We start from the raw sequence: 22,260 nt of genomic DNA on the forward strand, positions 1-22,260 counted from the left end.
GTTGTATATCCTGCTTCTGCATGCAGCTTGAACACAACTTTGTATCTGCAACTAATTGGAAGATGTTTCTTCTGTTTCTGTGTGTTACTTTTACTTCTGTAACCAACTGGTGCGACATGTACATAACATTTATTCACAGTCTCTGTGTTACCTTTGAAGCATTTTAAACTGAGCTGCACCCATTTGCACATTTCTACTCTTTGTCTGTGTGAGGTACACATTCTGCCTTAAACCTTCTAATATCTCTTCTTCTCTTCTAACAGTACTTACAAGTCATGTCCCTCAGTCAACCCAAGCATGGGTTGAAAATGACAGCATTTTAGCCGAGTTGTCTAGTAAAAAATCTGCTGTTTAGCATGGCTGAAAGTCACTGACAAAAGTGATATGATGCGGGCAGAGCAGGCCACGTCATAGTATTTTTTGTGTTAGAAGGGGCGGGACAATACATTCAACATGGTGGGGTTAAGGTACCCAGAGTCGGCTCAACATTCTGTGATTCTGGGCTTTCACGAGTTTTCAGCCATACTGAGTAGTTGATGTGCTGCTGTACAATATGGTTAAAAGACATTCACATTGACAAGGCCAATAGCTCGGGCATTGTTAAAACCTATTGGCTTTGCCAATGCTTGTTTGCTTTCTTAGCAGTAGACAGTTACATTGACGGTGCTTATCTTTATTTAAGTTAGGATCTTATTATGGGTGAGCCATGTTGGATGTAGTAACTATTGCTCCTCATAAGCAATAATTATCGTCTAATCTGCTTTTGTGAAGAATAACATGCTGATTTTCTTTGTTCTTTTCACACTAAAATATGCACGTTGCAGTAAATACTGGCCTTTTTCGCATATTAAATTCAAGCTGATTAGGCCCACTAAAGGTTAAAGGATGAGAACTTTATCACACCCAGTAATTACTGGCTGCAAAAAAATTCTGACCACTTATATATATTTGCGATCAAATCGCAATATAAGGTTCAACTTGCAATCATGCCCTTATGCCCTCATTACAAGCTCAGAGTTAAACTCCAATCCCTCCAATCCCTGCACAAACCCGTATTTGCACGCAAATCACTTCCCTCGTAGTTTTCCCATGCTGAATTCCAAAAGGTCAAACCTGCAGAAATGTATCTGGTAAAAATGACTGGAATTGGTCAGTGCGTGTAGAGTTAGGTGTGGTAAAATAAATAAAAACAAAACTTATATGCAGCTTGCCGACTCGCCGCCTCTTCAGCTCCTGACAATGCGCAAACAGGCTCCCAGACTCCCCTGCACCAATCCAGATGCTTCTCTCATGCTGGTATCACCCAGCATGAGAGAAGCACTGAGATTGGGATTGGGCTTGTTTCATGCTCCAGCAGGGACTGGGAGCCTCTGCACTGGAGCCCTGCTGATATCTGCTGATATCTTCAGCAACAGCCTGGAGATATCCAAGTGCGCATGTCAGTTTGGCCGTCCTAAGATGGCCGAACAAACCAACATGCACACTTGCAGTGCGCAGTGGCCACCCCTAGTCCTGCTGCTTATGGCCCTATCCTCAGGACTCGGCTGGGGCTCCGATGTAAAATAAAATGATAATAAAGCAGTTTTATCAATTTATTTATCATCATTTTATTTTACATGCGTCTGCCAGTTCCAGCTGCGGGGCGACACTCCTATGCCATAACGGAATGTAATTCTTCCAAAACAGGTGATATTCTTTTCACGCGATATATTCCAGCTCTGCAGAGTCTTATTTAACAAGTATGATAAATATCACACCATTTACAGCCACTCTAATCGAGTGCCGAATTCTTCAGTTTAGGTTAATGAAGACTGCAATTGCTACATTCCTTCCTGTTCTTTTCAGGAGCAAGGCCTTTCAGAGCCCTTGGAACAGTCACAGTTTGCCAGTTGGACGTTCCTTCCCTCGCCTAGCAACATAAGAGACTATGGGGCAGATTTATATTGGACTTGCGTCACTTTTACGCCGCCGTTGCGTCACTTTTGTGACGCAGCGGTGGCGTAAACCCTGCGCCATGTTGCGCCCCAATTACATCGTGACGCATCTATGGAGATGCGTCACGGTGTAAAGCCCTGCGCCACATGAAACCTGCGTCAGGTTTCATGTGGGCGTTTCTACTCAGGGGGGGCGTTCCGTCGCAGGAACACCCCTGAAAAGTGACTCCGTGAAATCTATAAGACTTCACTAAGTCACTTTCCCAACGCTGCTGCGTCAAAACCCTGCGCCTGCTTGAAGCAGGCGTAAGGCTTGACGCACCATGTTAGGGATAGGAAAGGTTGGAACAGTGCTGGAGTTGCTTCGCGCTTGCGACGCAACTTCAGCGTTGCGCCAACCTTACGCCGGCAGATGCGTCACGTATCTGCTTGTCGTTGTGCCACGATGCACCGCATTTTAAATGTGGTGCATCTGCGGTGGCGCAAGGGCAAACTTGCGTGACGCATCTTCCCTGGTGCATCCATGCGGATTTGCAGGGATGCACCAGGGAACATAAATCTGCCCCCATATGTTGAAAACTGATGCCTTCTTCCTACTTCTTGTGATTTTCTCATTAGGCAACTCCCTATATGGACCATATATACCAAGGTCATTGTTTGCTTGATTGCATGGTTTTGTCTTGAGCATTCCATTTAAGCCATGACATTTTCATTGTTCTTACGCAAGGTAATATATGTAGACTTTTCCCAATATAAGATGTGATTTGCATATTGTGTGAAAAGAGGTGGCTGGCATTTTTGTATGGGCTGGTCACTCACTTCAATATCATACTCAGAGCTCAACATCTGTCAAAAACAATTTTTATGGAGGGTTTTGTCAAGCAATAATGTACAATAATTCTGGTAATGTCACTAAAGCAAACACCATTGAGCTAATGAGATGTCCACGCTGTCTTCGCTGCAGCCCAAGAAACATTTTGGGTTCTGGCTTTACTTATTATCACCTGTATAAAGAGACTGTGGGGTATATATACTTGGAAGTGGCAGAGCGTGTCGTTAGCCTCCATGGCTTAACGACACGCTCCGCCACTTCTGAAACGCAAGGCTGCACCATATTTACAAGAATGTGGTGCAGCCTTGCGTTTCCCCAAGCGATGTCGCTAATTTTTACAACTTAGCAACAATGCAGGCTCCCTTGTACCAGAGTGAAAGGGTGTCTGTGTGCAGGGGAGGATTTTTTATGTGTAGGAAGGTGCCCTTTCCTGCACATAAACAATCCCAAAAGGCAATTCTGTTACTTTCAGGTGTGCTGCTTCATGCAGCACACATGAAAGTGACAAAATGGCATTTTTTTAAAAGGTTTGTTTATGTACAGGAAGGGACACCTTCCTGTATACAAACAAACCATGGCATTTTTGCTTTTTCATGTATGCTGCACCGGGAAGCACACATGGAAAAAGCAAAAACGAGAAGAAATAATGCATTTCTCCTCATTTCACCAACTTAAGACGAGGATTTTCTTGGTGTTCATTTTGGCGCTACCTCCTATGTACGCCATCCTTGTATATAGGGGGCAGCATCAAATACAATGGGTGTTGCGGTGGAACGCCCACCACAAAACCCACTGCATGCCCCTTTCACGCTAACCATAGCGTGAAAGGGGGCCTTCTGTACAGGGCAGCGTTAAGCCACGTTAAGTGGCTCAATGCTGCCTTGTACATAAGGCGCATCCCCTATCGCCACCACAACATCCATAAATGTGACGGTGTGGTGGTGATAGGGGCTTGTACATATGCCTCAGTGTGTCTCTTTATACTGTATGCTCTTAATTACAGCCAGCTATTAAGATTAATGCTCACCGTCTACTTACGGCGCGCTGCCAAGTTTACCTTTTATTTTTCCCCTGTGATGGATGAGAAGAAAGGGAGCGGTTTAGAGGATTCCCCTCAGAAACTGGGAAGATTGATCAAACACAGAACGGAGACCAACGGCTTCGCTTAAGACTTACCACAGGGTGAAACACATCTAAATGACACAGGATTAGAAAACAGAAAATCTATCAATGACAAGTATTTTTATCCTCTCAGATTCAATGTAGTGTGGTAAAACAGAAGTCAACATACACCTTTTCTGATACAAAGAGCGCTCATTAGGTTGTGATGTTATGATAAGATATTTTAGAGCATATATTAAGATTGAAGAGATTATGAAAAACATCTTATTCAATATGATTGAAATGTTCAGTCTATATATGCCACCACAGATGTATCACTGCACTGAAAGATAGATGTAGTACTAAAGTCAATGGGGCCTGTGTGATATCCATGCCTGCATTCAGAAACAATGTGGTACTGTGGTCTGCTCCAACAGTGTTCATGAAATGGCTGGTGAAGCTGTATACCACTTGTAAGAAATCGTGTTATTAGTTGGAAGGAGTGGAAGCTAAACTCACATAATAAACACAATCCTTGTCAGGCTGAACTACGAAAGTCGGTAAATGAACATATTCTTAAACCTCTGGTAGCTTGTCACAAAGCAGCCATGCTTAACTTAGATACAATGTGCAAATTATTTATGCAGCACACAAATAGTAATAAAGTGAAAACACAACACAAAATAAATCCCAACCCAATTTTGAGTAGATTTAGCACCTGAAAGCACAAAGCGACAACGACTCATGCTGAACTTGGACAAAGTTACACGTTCAGTTCTACTGTGAAGGAGAGCGGGCCAGGCACAGGACCAAATGTGGCCCACATTGAGTTGTAGCATTTATCCTTGGTGCGCATGCTGAGCGAAGAAATTTTGTGGGGCTTTGTGTCACTTGGCGTAGTTATGCTTAAGTGTGGAGCTCTGAGATGAGGCTTTGCCAGGCTTTGCATCGCTCCGTGTCTGTTTATTTCAATAAAGCTTTCAGCTGTGCGATGATACTTTGCAGTGCTTTGCATTGCTTCTGTGATGGCTCTGATGAAGCTTTCAGCTATGCATCCAGGCTTTGTGGTGCTTTGCATTGCTTGTCGTTGGTTCTGATGAAGCTTTCAGCTGTTCAGTGAGGTTTTAGGGAGCTACGCATTGCTTTGCATTGAGTTGCTTTACGTAGCTTTGTGTCGATTCACCTGGATTTGAAGAAACCTTCAGGTAGGCAAGACATAGTATTCTCTGATGCCAGTCAAGGATCCTGGACCTGGGGAGCAAGATCTTGGAAATCAAGGTCTCACTCTAGCAGAGTCCAGCAGGGATCATGCAGGTCCAGTTGCAGGTCCAGTGCAGCAGGTCTGCTAGGTAGTGGCAGTAAGCCCCTGGTTCTTGTTGTGTCCCTATGGCTCAGAACAGGAGGTCAGCCAACTGACCCTTAGGGTTACATATGCTAGACTGGGATGAAGGGAGCAGGTTCATTCTTTCTACTGAGTATGGTAGGCCTCAAGCAGCAGGGAAGTGTTCTGCGGAACAAGGTAATCCTTATTCCATAGTGTCCACAGGTCCAGAAGTGATCTGATGAGTGGTTCAGGAGGTCCGAAATTTATAGCTGGTGCTAGTCTTTGAAGTGGGGGGACTCCCTATACTATCCCCATGTCTGGTTCTGGAAAGTTCTTCAATTTCCCTGCTAAAGCTCCAAACAGTCCGGAGTTACAAAGTCTGTTGTCAGGTACCTTTGTGTGTGTGTGTGTGTGTGTGTGTGCTGGAGGAAGCCCTTTGAAATGTAAGTGGGACAAGGAACAGCTCTACCTCAGCCCTCCTAGAAGGATGCCCTCTTATACGAAACAACATTTCAAATAATTCAGAAAGTTATTTGAAGATCATCACACACCGACATCTACACATAAATTGAACATAATCAGGACACAAATATAATGATCAAACAAAAAATATTACTTCATGTGAACATGCAGCAGATAACCAAAACAAGTCTTTAATTATATGATAGTTATAGTGCATTAACATTAATATTCAACACATTTAGGACAAAGAACTTAACAATCAAAAACAAAAAATTGCATTTACTTTGTCAACTTGTTCCCATATAACAAGTCTCCAACAAAAATTCTATCAGCAAAGGAAATACAGAAATGTCCTTCTTATTTGTTGATGTGAATACAACAAAGGACCCTATGGTGTTGTGGCACAATGTTCCACCCTTGGTTGGTTGTTTAAAAGGCTTCAAGTGTCATGATTACAGTCCTTTGGCTTCTATTGGCCTTTGTAAGGGTGTGCCCTAAAGCGCACTATATTACGCAGATATGTTTCACCTTCTATTGGCCTAACAAATAGTTGTTTGTATGTCTTCATAATGGCTTTCATGATTTCCCAGCGAAAACTACATATTGGATAAAAAGCAAAACCTATATGTCACATCTCTAAGGGTGGCCCTCTTAGTTTTACAATCTTTGCGTTAAGTCAGGTAGCCCTAATTATGTACGTACCCAGAAGTGGAAGTGCTGTGGTCACGTAGGCTCATGGGAGATATAGTCCTTCTTGGCTAGTGAGGTATTGAAGAGTCGCATAGAGTCCGGACCTTGTTTGGTCAATTTGAATTGAGACTAGTGGTGGTGATTTTAAAGGCGGCCTTATAGTAACTTATGTTTTGGTACAGATCCCGACTATTAGCTCATTTGTGACTATGGTGAAAGTCTGGATAAGGCTGACTCCCTGATTATGTGGCATGCTGGTAAATGTAGTGCAGTGGGTTGCCTTTAGTAAATATTTTGCTGAGCGATTGTGTGCTGACTCAAAGCACAGTAAAAAATGTAAGTAAATGATCACTGAAGCTAGAGAAAGGCGGGGGGGGGAAATCTGTGGTTGCTCATGTTTATGAGGGAGACCCGAATATTAGCTTTATATACATCCATTACGGCAGCCTGGTTTTCTCACTTAGGGGTCCATTAGCATGTAGGGCAGATCGCCACCGCCCACATGGTGGTGATGATCCACCATACATCCTTCCCCACCCGCCACCCATTTCCCCCGCCATATTAGTATGGAGGGGGGACCCCGGCGGACGGAAAGACCGTCCGCCGGTTTTCCGCCGGTAGGCAATCCACCCGATTGCCTACCAGGTGGAAAAGCCAAAGAATATGGTGGCGGTGCCTTGCAGGCACCGCCATCCATATTTGGATGATGGCGGGGAATTGCCTTTCCATGGCGGAGACTCTGCCATGGAAAGGCAGGCGGTTTTGGCTTTGGGGGCCCGTTGCGGGCCCCTAGGGTGTTTAGGGGGTGAGGGGTGCATGGGGGGTACCTCACGGGGCCTGTCACCTTGTGCATGACAATGCACGCAGTGCATTCCTAGCATCGTGGTGAGCGCTGCTGTGAGCACCGCCCGCCACAATGCGGGGAATGGAGGCTGAAACCGCCACGGTGGCGGTGGCATCCAAATTGCCAGTGCGGGACCGCCGCACCACTGGTGACCGGTCCCAGCACTGCTAGGGTGGCGGGCAGACAGAAGTCCGCCCGCCATCCTAAAGGGCCTCTTAGTGTCTTGGTGCAAGTGGTATGGCAGCATATTTCCTTGATTGGCTCACATTTATGGGTGGTGCTCAGGGTAATGTGGTGCATAGGAACACTGTAACAATTCAAACCCTCAGGAGATTACTCAAGACAGAAGGTTCTTTTACATATTGATTACTGTTAATCATAACAAAGTAACACTTCTTCATGTGCACCAAAGATTATGCCCTTAATGAGGGTTACACAATGAAAAGGGGCTTTGCATATCTTTTAACAATGATCAATGCAGGGTGGTATGTCTTAATGAGCAAAGATATGACCGATCTCTACTATGAATTGAGACCATTTTCAGTTGCGTGCAAGTGTAGAATCATTTGTGCCACTAGGCATAACAGTACAGGGTATCCATTTACGGTTGTCCATCTAAGGTCTGACAGTATATGGTTAGTATCCACATAATGTTAAACCATAGGAGCATGCATTATTTTACAACGGATACGCGATTTGTCCTGCACAATATGTTTCTTTATGTCCTGGTTAGTTTGTCCTATATAGCCTTTCTCGCAGAGGCATACTACGCAATACACTACATTCTTGGTGTTAGAGTTAGTAAATTCTGCATGTTTGATGATAAGGTCCTTTTAGGTAAATTCTAGGCCTGGGCGAAGCACTACGCTACGCTCGCGTAGTTTGCGAAGTTCGCGCTACTTCGCGCTACGCGAACTGCACGTAGCACAGTGCGAACACGCGTAGCGTAGTGTTGCGTAGTGCTGCGGTCATTTTTTGCTTGCTCGCGGTCCTCAACGTCAAGTTGGCGACCGCGAGCAAGCAAAATGACATCCCGGCGAGACTTTTTCCTTGTTCGCGATCAGCAACTGCAAGTTGGCGATCGCGAGCATGGAAAATAAACCTCCCGGCGAGATTCCCAACGCGAGGAGGTCAGGTTTCTCATTGCGAGTGGTCGCGTATGCTCGCGACCGCTCGCGATGAGAAACTACCAGTTCGCGTTGAGAAAGCTGAAGCTCGAGTAAAAATCTACTCGAGCAGCAGAAAACTACAGCTCGCACTGTGCAAGATGTCATTTTCAATGATTGCACAGTGCCGGTTGCTTGTCCGCACTGTGCAATCATTGAAAACAACATCTTGCACAGTGCGAACATGTTACTACGCAGTTCGCGAAGTGCTACGCGTAGCTCGCGTAGTGCGAACTTCACTTTGTGTAGCTTCGCGAAGTGCTACTTCGCGAACTACGCCCACCCTTAGTAAATTCATCGCCTTCAATCGTACTGTCAAATGTAGAGCAGTTGCCTCATTTATGGTGGCCCCTCACTGGGGCGAGATTAAAGAAGGTGCCCGAAGTGGTGGATCTGACAAGATTATTCCGCATATTTTGGTTGCATTTCAATGTGATCAAGGACAATTCTTTGAATTGTTGCTGGCCTGTAACAATCTTCCATTTTTTTCAGATTGAATTCTTTATTAAGTTGGTCACTCTGGAGAAAGTTGTGATGCATACTATTTGGTTGTTTTGTTGTTTGTGTCCTGGCTTTAACAGATTCTCTCTGGGTGTGTACCAAGCGTGTTTCATTGTTAGCTTGAGTAATTTCCCTAGGTAGTACAGTTGTTGTAGTTTGTAGAGGAGGTTACTCGTAATATTGAAATAATTCTCTTTCTTTGTACAATTTCTCCTTATGCTGATGAACTGTCTGTACAGTAAGTTATACCTCAGTTTCATCTGATAATAGCTGGAATAATCTAAAAATGTGTTCCGATCTGTCTCCTTTGTGTACAGTGAGGTGTAAACTCTATTGTTTCCAAATGTAATGTGATGTCCAGGAAGTAAATCTCCTTCTTCTGATATATCTTAGAGGATTGTATTTCTGGGCTTCTTGAGTTCAGCCAGTTGACAAAGTCTCTGATCTTCTCTTCTGGACCATTCCATATCATCAATACATCAGCAATTTATGGCTTTCATATGGTGATGTGCTGTCCAAGCATGTTTTTCAGTAACTATTTCTTTTACAGAGTTTTATATAGCGCAAACTTGACCCGAATCGGGTATCAGAGCACTTTACATAGCACCAGTTGCATTACATGAGGACACATTAATTTTTGTTAGGCACGGGGAGATTAGGTGATTTGCCCAGAATCACAGGATGTTCAGACTCGAACCCAGTTCCCCAGATTCGAGGTCGAGGTCGACCGCCCTAGCCGTTAGGCCAACTCCTCTCCCCAGATTTATCTTCCTACAGAGCCATGAACACAATGACGATTTCCGGCATGAAGGAACAGCCCATAGTGGTCCATTTGCTTTGCAGGCAAAATTATTTTTTACCTGCAAACTAGCGGAAGGTATATCACATGCCATTTGACCTTCACTTTCACTCAGACAGACATATATTCACACATACACACTTTGCTTACGTATACATACACATTCACTAATACATACAATCCCGCAAGCCTGCACACAACATACATTTGTAAGCATTTCTTTAACTTACCTCGTCCATCAGAAAATGTAAATTTCCAGCTATTTGTTCACCCTGGGCGTAGTTTGCGAAATAGCGCTACGCGTAGATACGTGAAGTGCACTTCGCGAGCTACGCGTAGCTTCGCAAACTGCGTAGTGCACTGTGCAAGATGCTGTTCGCATTGATTGCACAGTGCCGGATGCTTGTCTGCACTGTGCAATCAGTGCAAACTGCATCTTGCACAGTGCAAGCAGTCATTTTCTGCCGCTCGAGTAGATTTCTACTCAAGCAGCAACTTTCTCAACGCGGACTGGTAGTTTCTCATCGTGAGCATACGCGACCACTCGCAATGAGAAACCTGACCTCCCCACGTTGAGAAGCTCGCCGGGAGGTTTATTTTCCACGCTCGCAATCGGCAACTTGATGTTTCTGATCGCGAACGAGGAAAAAGCCTCGCCGGGATTTCATTTTGCTTGCTCGCGGTCGGCAACTTGACATTGAGGACCGCGCGCAAGCAAAAAATGACCGCTGCGCTACGCTACGCGTGTTTGCAGTGTGCTACGTGCAATTCGCATAGTGCAAAGTAGCGCAAACTTGGCAAATTACGTGAGCGTAGCATAGTGCTTTGCCCAGGCTTACTATTTGTATTCCATTTTTTTAACCCTTATAGCGAATAATGTTACATTATTCACTATTAGTATAATAAGATTGACAGAAAACAAGGAGATCTAGGCCCCAACCAATGTCCATAAGGACAAGCTGCCTCTGCTTTCCTGGCACAGATTTCACCACCTCTGAATCTAGGGGTCGCAAAGGCAGTGCCTGGGGCTGCAAAGGGCAAGCCAGAGGTTGCAGGAGCTACCCTAACAGCCTCTTAATGATGTCCATGGACCTCAGCGCATAATGATTTTCTGATTTGTTTTATCTTTAGTTGTCAAATTCTTCTACCTCGTATAATTGGGCAATACTCTAAGTACTTGTACTTGTATTTAGGATAGATGGTCTTTTCAGTAGTTCTTTAATGTCTTCTTCTCTAAAGCTGAGGGTTGTAGGCTCTGACAAACTAGTGTGTGACTTTTACTGCAAACATACTACATATGTAGACACAGTGCAGGTGTGTAGGGATCTAATTGGAGACACCTAGTGCTTGCCTGGGAAACCATGCTGGGGGAAGGAAACTAATCCTAAAAGTAAGGGCTCCCTCGTGAGCTAGCACTCACACGTAAACTGTCAAACACAACGGAGAGAGATCTTGTTGAGGCAGTGGGGGGCAGAAGCCATAAATTGTCAATTCACAGAGAAAGACCCCTTTAACCATAAATTGTTCAAGAGTTACTGAGCCTGCATGAAAATTCAGAGCCTGCTTTTTCAAAAATAAAATTTTGGGCCCAATTCACAGAACTAACTTAAGACAAAATCCTAAACTTACTACTTTTGGTATTCACAGAATGCACTTACTACTTTTGGTATTCACAGAATGGATTTACGACTACTAACTTTACGTCCACACTCGGGCCGGAGATTCCGGCCCGGGGGCGGAGATTCTGGCCTGGAAGTAGAGATTTCGGCCATGGCTAAATCTCCGCCACCGGCCAGAATCCCCACCTCCGGGCCGCAATCCCCACCTCCGGGCCGGAAGTCCCACCTCCGGGTCGAAAGTCCCACCTCCGGGCTGGAATCTCCGCCTGCAGGCCGGAATTTCCGGCCCGAGTGCGGATGTAAAGTTAGTAGTCGTACATCCATTCTGTGAATACCAAAAGTAGTAAGTGCATTCTGTGAATACCAAAAGTAGTAAGTTTAGGATTTTGTCTTAAGTTAATTCTGTGAATCGGGCCCTTTGTATTATTCAGAAAGTTATTTTGAGATCATAACACAACTGTACCTACACCTAAAAATATACTAAATACATTTAGTCCAAAACATAACACATTGAACATTATCATGACATAAACACAATGATCAAACAAAAATCATTACTTCTTGTGGACATATAGGTCGTACACAAAAAACGTAATTAATGATATAATATTTATTTTTTTATTATTTTCAATAGAAAGCACAAGTTACAATCCAATTACAGCAATATATAACATTAGTATACCATTTGCTCTGTGGTTACAGCGTTTTCCAGAGTCAAAGCGCTTATTGCAACATGGTCATAGCTAGAACATCATTCTGAAGGGCAAAAGTGAGTCCTAACTTTCATGATTAACAAAAAGAAAAGGAAAAAAAGGAAAAACAACGAAGATACAACAGAGCCCAGTTTGGAACCAATGGGGTGCAGTATTATACATCAATTACGAGGATATGGTAAGAAATGTGGATTCTCAATCAAGGTACACTTTATACACTCCAGCAGCAATCAAATGAAAACTGGGACTTTATGGCACATTTGGATTTGCCAGCAAATAGCAGGTGAGCGGGGCCCTAAAGTCTTTCGGCTTAGAGGCCTCGGGGAGTTCTTTGGCATAGGTGGCTGGTTGCTCTTTGCAACAGACAAGGGACCATATTGTCAAGAATGGCACAAACATCGCCGCTTTAGCGGCAGGAAACTGCTGCTAATGAGGCGATAAGGGGCTTGATAATATGCCCTAGAGAATTCCAATAGAAGCCCAGGTTTGATGTCCTTGACACCAGAACATGGGCTTCTATTGGAATTCTCTAGGGCATATTATCAAGCCCCTTATTGCCGCTTTAATGGCAGTTTCCTGCTGCTAAAGCGGCGATAATGTTTGCGCCGTTCTTGATAATATGGCCCTATGTCTTTCAGCAATTGTTTCATTTTTGGCGCCATTTTCCAACCCCAGTGTTTAGCAACTATGGGGCAGATTTATGTTGCACTTGCGCCACTTTTGCGCCGCCGTTGCGTCACTTTTGTGACGCAGCAGCGGCGTAACTCCTGCGCCATGGTGCGGGGTATTTACAACGTGACGCATCTGGGAGATGCGTCACGTTGTAAAGCCCTGCGCCACATGTAGGCGTTCCAGGGCAGGTGGGGGCGTTCCGGCGCTGGAACGCCTCCTAAAAGTGGCTGAGTGAAATCTACAAGATTTCACTCAGTCACTTTTAGGCCCATGCTGCGTCAAAACCCTGCGCCTGCTTGAAGCAGGCGTAAGGATTGACGCAGCATTGTGCAGATAGGGCCCCCCAGAACATTGCTAGAGCTGCATCGCGCTTGCGACGCAACTCCAGCAATGCGCCACTTTTACAGCACAGATGCGTCACGCATCTGTGCCGTTTTTGCCCCATGGTGCGCCGCATTATAAATGCGTAGCATCCATGGTGGCGCAGCTGTGGCGCATAATAATTGGCGCATCCCTGCTGATATGCAGGGATGCGCCAGTTAACATAAATCTGCCCCCATATGTTTTGCCAAAAGCTTAGTGACGGCGACCATCCGCCTATTGCAGGGATTACATTTTTTCACATATCCCAACAAGCAAATTTCAGGGGAGCATGCCAGTTTCGCCCATCATCTCTGTAAGGATACGAGTAACATTTATCGAGATATTATTAATGGGGCCGCAAGTCCAGGCAAGGTTCACGAACTCTGCTTCAATCACTCTACATATTGCACAATTGGCATCTTCTTGCAACCCAAATCTCTTCAACATTGTCGGCGTGTAGTACATTGGGTGTCAAAACTTAAAATTAATTATACGAAGATTTAAGTTTTCCGTGAGGCAACCAGTCAACACACAGCATTCCACCCATTCATCTCAGGTTAATGGCCTGTCCAGCTACTCATTCCACTTAGTGAGAGATGTGGAGCTCTGTGGCCCCCCCTCCCTTTGAGACAAACTGTACAGCCGAGTGATGGGACCAGTTGAATCGCTCACAGTTATCGCCATTTGTAAGTCTTTCAGCATTTGTGGCTTATCTGGGAATACCAAGTCCAACGCTCTCACATCCATGCGCAATCTAGTGTAGATAAAGCCCTGCATAGCTGTGTCCCAAGTGCCTGCCGTGAAGGCGGTTAATGATAAAAATGTACCATCAGGGTACATATCCCCCATTCTTGTAATACCTGCTCAGCCAGTATGCTTAATGCCCCATTCTCGCATGACACCAAAATGTCTGGGTGCGCATCCAACGGCAAGGCTCGGGCGTATAAGTTCTCGACTCCAGCACAAGTTCCCAGATCCCTCCACGCCCTAACTGTGCAAACAACTGTGTCAAACTCATTCTCATGCCTCAATGTTTTATTATGCAGTACCATGGCAGTTAGTGGGGTCGGGTGAAGTTTATCGGCTTCTACTGCAAGATGTGGAAGATAGCGCTGAGGAAAGTACAATGATGTATAAATAGAGCTTGTGCGCAAAGGTAATATAGACGCATGTCCGGGGCTTCAAAACCACCACGTTCAAATGGCTGCACTAGTGTTTCCCAGCTGCATCTAGTTTTTTTTCCTGCCCACACCAACTCAAGTACACTGGATTGTATAGCCTGAAAGGTAACCTTGTTGAGCAGTAACGGAATATTCACAAATAAATATAGCAATTTGGGAAGAACAGTCATCTTAGTGATGACTATTCTATCGGCTAATGATAGGGGAGGTCGAGTCTATCGGGTGACGTGGTCACTTAATTTGGCAATCGTACGGCCATAGTTCTTGCTGATCACTTTGTCTAGATTCCTGTGCACCCACACGCCTAGATACCGTACAGGTTCATGGGACCAGCTTAGCGGGAACTCCAGCTCTACCTGCCTGGTACCGTCCTTGAGGGGGAAAACCATGGATTTACTTTAATTTATGCCCAGCCCAACAGTGCTTAATTTGAGCCGGAGCTTTGCAGTGCTGAGCACCAGCACTTAATTGGTTTCTGGTGCTCGGCACCGGCACCTAATTGTCAGCACCACACTTACAGCAGTCTGCCACAGGGTGGCGCTGCCTATGTAATTTAGAGATGAGCAGTATAACAGTTGTTTAGGAAAACAATATAGATTAAAAAAATACTAATACATGCCTTCCCAGCCATTCCTTTAGCTTTGGGGACCTGGAATATTCTGAACTGTTGCATCTACATGTGTTAGAGATAGTTAGTAGTTGTTTTGGCAGTGATGACAGGGTCGATGGGTGGTGCAAGCTACAGTAGCCTCCTGGTCTGAGCCCTGGCACTTAATATTTTACAAATTAAGCACTGCAGCCCAGAGAATCTCTCAAAGCTCCCTCGGTACAGATGCCAGATGCAGCGCAGGTTCCCTGACATACAACAGCATGTCATCTGCGTGTAACGAAATTGCAAGCGGGCGCTGCCTAAAGCGCAGCGCTGCATCTGCATGCCTTTGACGTATCTTGCGATCCAGTGGCTCTAACGCCAAAGAGAACAGCATCGGGGATAAAGGGCATCCCTGCCTAGTGCCTCTGTGAATGTCTATTGGGTCAGATGCCACTCAATTAACGCGTATCCTGGCAGCAGGTCTCTTATACAGCAGATACACCCAATTTAAAAAGAACAGTGGCATCCCCATATGTTTCAGCACAACAAACATAAAATCCCAGCGCAAGGAGTCGAAATCCTAGCCGCGTCTAGCAGTACAGACGTGGCAGGGAACTCAGGGTCCAGATAATTAAGCACCGCAAATAGCGTGAATAGTTTATGTGTTGTGGATCTCTTGGGTATGAACCCAGATTGATCTGGCAGTATCAGATTCGGCAGCAGAGGCTGAAATCTGTTGGCAATAATTTTGGTGTCTATATTTATCATTGAGAGAGGCCAATATGACCTGTTGGCTACTTTATTTGACTTGAGCAATGTGACTATTAAAGCCTCTCGGAGAGAAGGAGGGAGAACACCAGCTTCATAAGCTTCAGCATACACTGCCAAAAGCTGGGGGGGGGGCAGCTGGTCTAAGTAGGCCTTATAAAATTCACTCGTTAGGCCCTCAAGTCCGGCTGCTTTGCCTCTGGGAAGCGACATTATAGCCTCCTTGACATCCTTGACTGTCACGGGTTGCGTACGGTACTTGCATTGTCAAGGGGATAGCCAGCCCAATGCAATATCGTCTAAATAGCGTGTGTTATCGTATTCCTCCACCAGTGGCACAGGCCCATATAGTTCAGAATAAAACCTCATAACCACTCGGCAAATATCCAAGGTGGTATATTGTGACTCTAAATTGCTGTTGAGTGTTTATACAATATGAACTAAGTTTGCCTGCGATCAGAGTTTCTCAGCCAGGGAACGACTGTGCCTGCCAGCTTTCCCGTACCGCCTCACCACCCACCTCCTGGATCTATGCTGTGTCTCTTGTGCAGCAGTTTCATCGTATTCAGAGATGAGATCCCTAGCGTGGGCCAGCAGTGTAGAGTCTGGTGTGCGTGCGTATTCACATTCCAGCTCTCTAATCTTGTCTTCTAAAGTGTGCAGCCTGGACCGTATTGACTTTAAGACCCCCGCTTGGGCCCCAATGCATTCCTCACGAATGGTGGCCTAAAGGTCTCCCACAGTGTCCCAGGACTCTAGACAGTGCCGTCATTTTCGGAAAAGAAATAGGTGATAGTCTCCCCAATTTTGACCCGAAACACTTGATCCAGTAATTCAGTCGGCAGAAGATGGCACTGGAAAGCCGGCATCAAGAAGAGTGGCACACTCAACTCCAACAACACCGGGGAGTGGTCAGATAATGTCCTAGCAAGATGGCGGATCGCTGTGATCCATGCACTGGCCTCCCTTGACAGCAGCCAGTAATCTAATGTAGACCACGAGCCGTGTACCAGGGAGACGAAAGTGCCCTCCCTGCCATCAGAGTTGCGGCATTGCCATGCATCAACCAGGCCCTCAGCCTCCATTATTTCATTGATCATATTTGCATTCATCCTTCCATGCCATGAGGTGCTGGCAGATCTATCCAGCTGCGGGTTCAAATAAACATTCAGATCTCCACCCCAAATTACTGCTGCAGAGGGGGAAGCCGCTATACGCCTCCAGACATCATTGTAGAAGGAGGGGTCATCCAAATTGGGGCAATAAACACATTTACAAATAAGAGCCTTCTACCACCCAGACAGCCGTGTAAAAGAACTACTCTCCCTTGGTCATCCGTTTCGGAACAAGTCAACTTAAATGGGGATCCCCGCCTAATCATTATTAAAACCCCTCAAGCGTATGCAGAGTATGAAGAGGCAGCCCTAATTACAGCCCATCGCATCCCCACGTTTTGTTCTGTATGCTTGGTGAGGTGCGTTTCCTGTACGAAAGCCACTTGAATATCATGTCGATCTAAGTATGCAAACACCTTGCGGATCTTTTTGGGGTTATTCAATCCCCGCACATTCCAAGTTAACAATTCAATAGAACCGCCGGTTTGTAAGTGCATCTATTCGTAGCCATTTCTTGTAATGTGTGCAGATAAGTGTAGCAACACCGACTCTTGAAACTTCATACACATGCATTTTGAGTTGCAACTGCTTCGAACTGAGAACAATGAACCCCCCACCCACTTCAGCACCCGCAACGTGCCAAAACCATCCCTAGAACTAAAAAACAGGTCCCGCTTGAGGAACATATCACAGAAACAACTGCAGGGTACACCCATGTGGGAGCGCTAAAGTGCAATTTACCTCCCAGATGTGAAGGGAGGTGACTGAACTGCAGGGAGAGTTCCCTTAAACATATTCAAAATCTATGCACAAGAGCGGAAATGTACATGTACCATATATCAGCAGTGGAATACACAGCTCCCATAGATATGTAAATGTTCTCTCCAGGAGTATGGACATAATTAATGACATTCAAACAGTTTATGCATGCTCTCAACTCCACAGGCAGATCCCAGCTGACAGTTCCTGTCATGTTAAAATACCAGATAAAGTTCAACAGGCGAAGAATATCATGAAGATCGTGGACACATCAATCCTTCTCTTCTTCCAAAACCTTGGAGTATTCATGTCGGGCTCTTTGAAGCGACTTTGCGTAGTCCATGGCGGATTCAGGAGTGGTAAAAATGTTGGCCCTGCCCCCAGTGCAAATGCGTAGCAGAGCCAGATACAGCATTGCGTATGGAATATTCGGTGTTTAGCCAAAATATTGAGTTTTAAATTGCGACCTACAATAATATTGTGTTTTTAATATCGTAGGTACAGAATATCGAAGTCAAGAATATCGATGGACAGAATATCGATCCCAAGGTAAGTAATATCGAAGTTAATAATATCGAAGTAATTAATATCGATGTAAGTAATATCGTAAGTAAAAATTTCGATGTCAATAATATCGATATTTATTTAGTGTAATGTCATTTAATATGTATTTTATTTGTATGTTAAAGATTATTGTAATGTATTTTAATACATTTAAAAATAAATGTTTAGAGATTAATAATTATTTTAAATTTAATTTAGCGTTTTAGTATCAGAGCGGGTTGTGGGTTTATAGGGGAATAGGGTGGGAAGTAATTTAATTATAATTAATGAATTAATATGTATTGTTTAATTGGTATTTATGATTAATTAATTGGTAATTAATTAATAATTGGTAATTAATTGATTAATTAATTGTTAATTAATTATTAATTGTAAAATTATTTTATTAATTGGTTAATTATATACATTATAATTAGTTTATTATTAATATTTATTTATTGTTATTGGTAAATAATTAATTGTTAATTAGTAATGAATTGGTGATTTAATTTTATTAAGTGATTAATTGATAATTAAATTAATTATGTGAATTTTTATGTGTAGTGGGTTGTGGGTTTATAGGGGAATAGGGTGGGAAGTAATGTAATTATAATTAATGAATTAATATGTATTGTTTAATTGGTATTTATGATTAATTAATTGGTAATTAATTAATAATTGGTAATTAATCTGATTAATAGACTAATTAATTTTTAATTAGTTATTAATTGTAAAATTATTTTATTATTTGGTTAATTATATACATTAAAGATAGTTTATTAATAATATGTATTTATTGTTATAGTTAATTAATTAATTGTTAATTAGTAATTAATTAGTGATTTAATTGTATTAATTGATTAATTCATAATTAAATTAATTATGTGAATGTTTATGTGTAGTGGGTGGTGGGTTTATAGGGGAATAGGGTGGGATGTAATTAAAATAAAATAAATAATGATATATTTTATTTATTTGTAATTATTATTAATTAATTGTTATTAGTTAGTTAAATATAGTAAATATAAATAATTGATTATTGTATTTTATTTGTTGTTATTGCTAATTAATGTATTGTTAAATAATAATTAATAGGTGAATATTTTTATTTTCGTAGATAATATGTATTAATTAGTCAATTAATAACTATATTAATTATAAAGAATGTATTATTAATTGTAAATAAGAGATAAATTGATATTTAAATCTATTGTGTATTTTGTATGTGTAGTGTGTTGTCTGTTAAAGGGGGAATAGTGTGGGATGTAATTTAAATTTATTTATTTAAATATTTATTTTACATAATTGGTATTTAATAATAATTTTTTTTTTAAAACATTTTTAACATGCAATTTTTTTATAAGAAATTATTGAATTGGTTTATAATGTTCATAGAATCACTATGCTATCTAGTGCTTTCCCAACTGTTTTACTATCTGGAGTGGGAATAGTAATGTTTACCCCTACGCTATCCAGCGCTTTCCCTACTGTTGCACTCTCTGGAGTTGGAATAGTAATTTTTACCCCTACGCTATCCAGCGCTTTCCCTACTGTTGCACTCTTTGGAGTTGGAATAGTAATTTTTACCCCCACGCTATCCAACCTTTTCTCTACTGTTGCACTGTCTGGAGTGGGAATAATAAATTTTACCCTTACGCTATCCAACACTTTCCCTACTATTGCACTCTCTGGAGTTGGAATAGTTATTTTTACCCCTACGCTATCCAACGTTTTCTCTACTGTTGCACTGTCTGGAGTGGAAATAGTAATTTTTACCCTTACGCTATCCAACACTTTCCCTACTATTGCACTCTCTGGAGTGGGAATAGTAAATTTTACCCTTACGCTATCCAACACTTTCCCTACTATTGCACTCTCTGGAGTGGGAATAGTAATTTTTACCCCTACGCTATCCAACGTTTTCCCTACTGTTGCACTCTTTGGAGTTGGAATAGTTATTTGTACCCCTACGCTATCCAACGTTTTCCCTACTGTTGCACTGTCTGGAGTGGGAATAGTAATTTTTGCCCTTATGCTATCCAACACTTTCCCTACTATTGCACTCTCTGGAGTGGGAATAGTAATTTTTAGCATTACGCTAACCAACACTTTCCCTACTGTTGCACTCTCTGGAGTTGGAATAGTAATTTTTAGCCCTACGCTATCCAACGCTTTCCCTACTGTTGCACTCTTTGGAGTTGGAATAGTAATTTTTACCCCTACGCTATCCAATGTTTTCCCTACTGTTGCACTCTCGGGAGTTGGAATTGGTATTTTTACCCCTACGCTATCCAACATTTTCCTTACTGTTGTTTTTGTTGAAGTTGGACTAGTAGTTTTATTGTGTCTGATATTTAATATGTTTTGTAATATTTTAGCTATTGTAATATATAATTAATAATAAAAATTATTCAAATTAAAAATATTGATTATTATTTGCTATATGTAATTATTTAATATTTATTAATGTTATTGTTTTATGTGTATTAATGTACTGGTAATTTAAATAAATATTTAATAATTTATATGTTACAGAAATTATTATTAAAAGTAATTATTAAGTAAGTGTATATATTATATATTATATATATATGTTTAATTAAAGTTTCATTTAATTATATATATTTATTATAAATTTTACATATTATAAAATATATTTAATTATGTTTCTTTGATTTATAAGTATTATTTGGTTTATTTTACATATATTTTTAAACTAAAAAAAACCCGATATTTTTGAATTACGATATTTTTGACATCGATATTAAATTATCGATATTTTTGTACTTACCATGTTGTAGATAGGATGTCGATATTCTTGACCACGATATTTTTGTTGCGATATTTTTGTAGGTCGAATTTTTGTCTTTCGAAATTATGTCATACAACCGAATATTCTCAGTCACCAGTAGCATTTTCACAGGTTGAAAGTCTCTCCGGGCCGCCTGGACCGAGGCAGTGAAATTGGGATAAAACGCTAGAACGTTCCTTTGAAAAGTTATGGTTCCCTTCTCACAGTAGAGCCACAGCACAGTGTCACGGTCTCGACAGTTTAGCAGTCAGGCCACAATCGCCCTCGGCTGGGTGTCCGGTGGGGGGCCGGGCAGTCAGGTTTTGGTGGGCCCTCTCATCGTAGACAGATTCTAGGACCCGAAAATTTTCCCGGATCATGTCCTCAACGTATGTTTCCAGTTTTCCTGTGTTGTTTGATTCCGGCAGACATGTGATGCGAAGATTATTGCGCCGGACCAGGCCTCCAAATCTTTGTTCTTTGCTTGAATCACCGCGAGGACCTTCATATGAAGCGACATTTTGTAAACTGTCCTCTGTATCAGATATCTGCTTTTCAGCTTCCCTCAGTCTAGCACCTTGTTTATCCAACTTCCTGGACATGTGGTCCATTCTGAGGATCAGTGCGTCGATCTTGCCATCTATAGACTGCAGACTGCTCTGCATGGCAAGGAGCGTGGTTTACCATGTCTTGTCAATATGTTGTAATGGCGGCGGGGTCCTTTAAAGCGGTTACTTGTTTATATAGACATTTGACGTGCGAGGCGCTGACTCCGCTACGGAAACTGCAGCAGAAACGGGAAGAGGACCTAGGCAAAGACATCCCAGAGAAGGTGTGGCCTGAATTGGTAGACAGGGCTTGGAAAAGTACTAGAAATGCCCGTTTCCAACTAGTGCAATTTTTTATACTGCATAGGGTGTACCTCACCCCAGCTAAGATTAACACATACTTCGATACAGACACAGCGAGGTGCCCACGATGCAGCACGGAGGGTGCGGATTTCTGCCATATGTTGTGGGACTGTCCCCAGTTGGGGACATATTGGGAGGAGGTAGTTGCGCTATTGTGTGATGTTTCTGAAAGGGAGATAGAGCCGCTATAGGCCCTTGCTTGCTCCACTAGTTTCCCCACACATCCAAGACCAAGATCACTAGTACATTTTTGGACTTGGGTCTTCTACTGGCCAAAAGGGACATTAAAGCACATTGGAAGTCTAAGTGGGGGCCCAGCATTCAGAGGTGGAGGGCTGAACTCCTTAGATGGGTAGAATGCAAGGTTACAGTTAGAGACACCGGTGATCTTACTGAAAGCCCCGGAAGCTGAGTTAGATGTGGGCTCTACGGCGAGTATCCCGGCCGTTTCACCCTGATTAATGTATATTCCATGCCTGGTTGTCTGTACCTGTCATATCTCTAACTATATCTCTCACTGGTAGAGTAGTGTTCCTTGATGTACATCTCATGATATCGGCTTTGCGAAGTGTTGTGCCCC

Source organism: Triturus cristatus, chromosome 2_2 (genome assembly GCF_964204655.1).
Source record: "Triturus cristatus chromosome 2_2, aTriCri1.1, whole genome shotgun sequence".
NCBI classification, from domain to species: domain Eukaryota; kingdom Metazoa; phylum Chordata; class Amphibia; order Caudata; family Salamandridae; genus Triturus; species Triturus cristatus.